The following is a 6,198-nucleotide window of genomic DNA, read 5'->3' on the forward strand; positions in this document are numbered from 1 at the left end:
TATGTTTGACATATATATATATATATATATATATATATATATATATATATATATATATATATATATATATATATATATATATATATATATGAAGTATTTCTTTACATACCTGTCAAAATTCATCGGATTATCTAAAATGCTATATCTACTTCGGAACCATTAACTAAAGTCAAAACAAATTACAGATATAACTAACCCACTAGTGCACGATTGTCAAATCATTAAAAACTTATAGTCTTCATTGTTATTTCTTTACCAGAACATGCCTCCTCGTAGATCATCACGGGTTTTTTTTTTTTTTTTTCCTGCTTAAAGTAGTTGCGTGAATATAGTTCTTTTTTTCTTTTTAAAGTAGTTGCGTGAATATAGTTCTTTTTTTCTTTTTCCTTCATACACCATGATATATCTACTTTCTTAGATTTTTTTTTGGTTGATTGCTTATATATATATATATATATATATATATATATATATATATATATATATATATATATATATATATATATATATATATATGCATTTTGAGGAATGAAACTGTGTTTTAGCATGAAAATGAAAATGAAGTTATATAGATATGATTTGTTTATGCTCATTGTGGTATGATTGTATGAAATTGAATTAAAATTGGAATTGTATGTTTGAAATTGGATGCAAATTGGAATTGTATGTTTGATTTTGATCTTGTATGATGTTTGATTTTGTATTTAGATGTATACATTTGTATTTTATGTCTAAAATGAAATAAAAATTGGAATTAAATGTATTGTGTACATGTATGATTATGTGATATTTAGGTTTAATAGTTTTAGTGTATATAACAAAGTGCATTTTGAGGTATGAAAGTGCTTAATTTCGTTAATGATTAACTTTTCCAAACGACAAGTCATTTTTATAGGGTCACACTTGTCCCGACCACAAGTCGTCGGTATAGGGTCCGAATAAAACTTTTTGTTATTTCCTCGAAAATCAATCCCGGCGATCCTTTGCAGACGACATGACATCTGGACTGGTTATGCTATACCGACGACTACTGTCCCGACGGCATTTTCAATTTTTACCGGCAGACCTATACCGATGACTTTTTACACACCACATGTTGTCGGTATAAGCTTTACCGACAACAACGTGTCTGGACAGAGTCTATAATTGTTGTCTGCATAGGGCTCAATCCTTGTAGTGTAACCATGTTGATCGTTGGGTTTGGAGTTTGGATGAGACTAGAGATTTTTCGGTGAATTCGGTGAGAATGGTTATAGATGCCTTTATCCACCCCAACTCTAACCTGAGTGTAGCTTTCTTCTTCGTATGAAAGTAAATATTTTATCCACCCCAACTCTAACTTGAGTGTAGCTCTCTTCTTCCATTGAAAGTAAATATTTTAAACTGTGGTATCTTGGTATTCCTACTGGACACAATTTGGATAGGAGAGGACTAGATATTCCCTCTACTCTATGTCCGATGTGCAACCAAGAAACTACTGCTCAGTTCTTTGGTTCTTGTGTCATTGCCCAACATTAATTTAGCTTCCCGAGAATCTTGCCTCCTTAAATCAACTTTCTAGTGGGTTCCAAGGTTCTGCTATTGCAATCAAAGTATTAATTTGATGCGGTAATCGGGTGTTACTTATGGACCATTTGGTGGTTTAGGAATCAACTCTTATTTGATAATCATTAATTTAAATTTAGCAACCTTCTAGACTCCAATATATACCAATCTTTCTCTTGGATTTCTTCTAAAAAAAAGACGTTATAACATCCTTATCTGATTGGGTGACATGCCCTAACATTCATTTTCTCTAGTTTTCTTACTAGAGTTTTTTTAATGCTATCGTTAAAAAAAACCCTACCGTTTAAACCGTAGAATATATTTTTTCGTCTAATATTATAAAAGTATTAATGCTTAAATAGTGATTATTGTATTTGAGTTTTAATGACCACAAATAATGGTCGTTAAAAACTATGTGACAACATAAAATTGATCAGCCCAATAGTTTTACAACATAAGAGGTTCCAAGACTATTGAACACGGATTTGCAAAATGTAAGTCTACCGACAATAGATAAGGTTTCGGTTAGAGAATAATGTAAACTTGTCGTCAATTCATGGATAAGTGTCCCTAATATCAAACACATAGGGATTATCCATTGAAGTATTATTACAAAAAAAGCTTATAAGACCCGGTTAAATCAATTAAATAACCCGGTTTTAAACTGGGTCTTAAAGCCAGCGAGTCCTATGTGAAGAAAGGAATAGAACCCGGTTTTAAAACCGGCTCCTATCTTACATTAAAGAACCCGGTTGTTCATAAAACCGGGACATATAAGAGGCCCAATAATTAATCATATATGAAGATTAAGACGCGGTCCAATCATACAAAAGGTTTTAATTGAAATTACCGGGACATATATATATATATATATATATATATATATATATATATATATATATATATATATATATATATTTATAAAATTTTTATTCATGGATATTTTTGCATACCAAAAGTTTAAAGTATATATCTAGTTTGCCTTATTTTGACTAGCATTTCACTGTGACCACTTTCTACCAGATGCTCCATAGAAAATTGTTGTCATACTCTTTCCAGCTCCACTTTCCTCACTACATCAAACAAAAATTACAACTTACAAAAAACTTATTAAGGTGAAAACAACATATAAATGATTTAATACAAACCTGATAATGATATAGATTGACTATTTACACCATCTGCAAAATAGAGTAAACTTACTTAGATATCATTATTTTACTTTATTTGTAACTCTTTAACATCACAATATCACTTTCAAAGCACACACTTCTCATTATGCCACTATAGGTAGCATCAACAATTACATACACGTGATGGCTACTTATAATTTTTTTTCTTTGCAAGCCTTGATAGCATCCCATTTAGAAATTAAGACACCTTGAGAGCTACTAAACGTCATTTCATGACAAAGAGTGTATGTATGAATGAACAATTTCGTTAATATGGACATGCTAAACAACCAACCATAATTTACATTGTTAAAAACAAAAACATGCATCTTTATGAGTACCAAAAAAAATGGTCATTCCTACATCGTGAAAATGTGCTTTGAAAAGTACCCAATCATATTTAACCAAAAGACATCAGATTATGTGTGATAAGCCTAATTAAATGCAACATGGACTTACTTAATCCAATAAAAACCTTTTACATCTACGTGTAGCTAGATAATGATTAATACTAAAATGTATCTTTAAATGTAAAAGACTAAATAAAATGGCCATAACCCTATTAGCTAAATAGAATACCCTAATCCTATTAATAAAACAGAGAAGCATAAATGGTTTTTATTGGATCTTATTAATAAAACCGACTATAAACCAAACAAAGAAAACAGAGGAAGTGTATTATCTTTAAAAAACCATTAACAGACACAATACTCACGGACAATTGTAACATAGATATAGAAATAGAACCAACCTGATGAGATAATAGAGGTCATTTTTAGTACAATTTCCAATTTAGAGAGATGAAACAGAGTGTATGTGATTGATGTCCACCTGATTGAAAGTACTATGAATGCTTCTTCTGCACACTTGTTTTTCAATAAAACTATACCAACATATCTATATAATACAGTTAATTTCTTGAAATTGCCATCCACCAAAGTACAACCCATTAGAAAGGCACATCATAATATTAAACATTGTTTGTTAAATCACAGCGCACAAGGTAAATGATAAACAAAAGCTTGGAAAAACCTCAATATTTTGGTTACAACACAATCACAAAAAAAAAAATAAATAAATAAATAAAAGTTGGCACTACCAATATTTCGAATCAATGCATCAATTGCTCAAATAAGACTGTCATTCACCACTTCATTTTCATCCAAAACATGACATTTTGTTGACCTGTAGTTTATATGACAATCATGTGAATGAAGCAAATACAAGTGAGAAAATAATACTGAATAAAGGTTTGGGTAGGCAGTTGCCTCACATCAGTCATATAGATGGCCATTTTCTAAGGTAAATATTTCACCGACCATCGATAGGCTATGCATTTCAGTGATCACCCCAACTTAATTTGAGTTAAATTTTGTTGACTGGCCAAGCAAAAAGCTCCAAGTATGTGAAGCTTTTAAGACTTGAATAAACGTAGAGATTTCATGTAATGGTTCTTTAAAAGAACCGGAACAACCTGGATTAAACAATTAAAACCAGGACAAACACTGTACAGAAACTCATAGATAAGAAATTTCCATGTCAACCAAAGTCATGAGATCTAGATAACAGAAAAAACAACAGATCAAGTAGCTAAGCATAAACAATATTCTTGAATAAGCTCGATTGTACATTGCATCTATTTAGGGCAAAAAAAATGTCGCAATAGTCAAATAACTGTAAAATGTTAGAGATCTTGAATCCCTATGTTGCAACAAAGAGAGCAACTTGGCAGAGAGTATAATAGGATTGATCAACGGAACAACACGCACGAAGGAGTAGATCGGAGCAGCAGATGAAGAAGGAGGGCATAGTAACTTGGTGGAGAAAAAAATTATTTTTGTTTTTCCCTCTTTAAAACTTTTGGGTAGATTGAGAAGCGGGAGTTTTAAAATTTTAGATAATTTTTTGTTCATTTTTGCATCTTTTGAATTTATTAAAATTCAAAGAGTACAAACCTGATACCAAAATTGATTGGTTGTATTTTTAAATTTTTTTAGATCGCAAACATGTATCCTATTGTTTTATAATAATATATAATAGAATGTTTGATTGTGTTAATATTATTTATTTTTTTATAGTTATATATATTTTTACATAAACGTTTTATAATTATATATGAAAAATAGTTGTTTATCTAATTTCAACTTGGAGAAATAAACTATATAAAATATAATATGGGTGTGAATAGAATGAAGAAAAAATGTATCATTGTATAAAAAAAATGTATTGGACTTGACTCTTGAGATATCATTGATCGATGAAGATTTTGTCAATCAATATTAGAGAAACACAAACGATGAAGAAAACAGGTTGGATAAAATAACTATGTTTTCAATAAAACACCCAAATTTCTAAATCAAGTTTTCCGTGTACGGAAAACTATGTTATAATACAATGAAAGTATGTTAATATTGCCATGATGTGTTTTACTGAGAGCAAGTTTAATGTGGTACTAACAAAGCTCTAGGTTCATATAAGTATTCTTTTCTAGCTCTTAAAAACATATTGGAATGGTTTTAAAGGTGACATTGAAAAGTATGTGTTATGATTCTTTAATACGGGGTGTTAAGGAAACAAGACGATGCTTGTTTAAACTCATAACAAATTTGATGTCATTTGCCAGGTTATGAGGACCCTTGTTAGGTAGTAATGCGGAAAACACACGAAACCAAAAGCACACAAAGAAACAATTTATGTGGTTCGTTCAAGGTGACATACGTTCACAGGCAGGACGAGAGTATTTTTTATTCATAATGTTCTTAAACAACGATCACAAGTATAACAATAGTGTAACGTTCAGGTTTCTAGTAAGTTTCTCTTTTAGTCCTTAATGTTAATTCTTTTCAATTTGGTCCTTTGGTTAGTAGGTGAGGCGTACTCAAGGAGTACGCTGAGCATACTAGCCATCTTGATCATCACGAGTCTTAACGTACCGAAGAGTATGGTTGCCAAGACAAAACTCAGTGTAACAAAACTAAAGTTTCTTGTAGGTTATTAATTGTTGAATGGAAGTGATATTTATTGTAACGACCGTAAAATTTAAGCCAAGTTAAAACATTTTAATTCATTCAAAAACCATTGACAACCCGATATTTCGAGACAATGTAATGTAAAACCAATCAAATTTCGGTCAAAATATAACTTTCCTAAAATCTTATTTGGGTTAAATAAAGTATTATGAATCGTATCAAGGTTTTCGTACATATAAAGAACCCTAAAATCCGAGTTATAACGAAGAAGTTATGACCAACCGAAGATTCTCGGCAAAACCGGCAACACCGATTAAACGAAAAACGCGAAGTTTCAATACAATAGTTTTTAGCATTAAGTATCTAAATGAAAGTTACAGATAACCTCAAACAGTGAGCATACATAAAAAGAACGTCCAAATCTGACTTCGTATGAGGAAGTTATGATTTTTCCAAGATTCGGGTATAGCAGTAGACAGCTAAAAACTCGAAATAGAGATCAATATACTTTT

General features: G+C 30.7%; 1 long non-coding RNA gene across 1 annotated transcript; it reads right to left on the reverse strand.

The window, feature by feature from the left end:
* Positions 1 to 2,484: 2,484 nt before the first annotated feature.
* Positions 2,485 to 4,564, reverse strand: LOC145029124 (uncharacterized). Its single transcript, XR_013676383.1, has 3 exons — positions 3,469 to 4,564; positions 2,694 to 2,726; positions 2,485 to 2,618 (listed from the first exon to the last, which is right to left on the reverse strand). It is a non-coding gene; the product is annotated as an uncharacterized LOC145029124 (long non-coding RNA).
* Positions 4,565 to 6,198: the final 1,634 nt, after the last annotated feature.

Source organism: Lactuca saligna, chromosome 2 (genome assembly GCF_052625555.1).
Source record: "Lactuca saligna cultivar CGN05327 chromosome 2, ASM5262555v1, whole genome shotgun sequence".
NCBI classification, from domain to species: domain Eukaryota; kingdom Viridiplantae; phylum Streptophyta; class Magnoliopsida; order Asterales; family Asteraceae; genus Lactuca; species Lactuca saligna.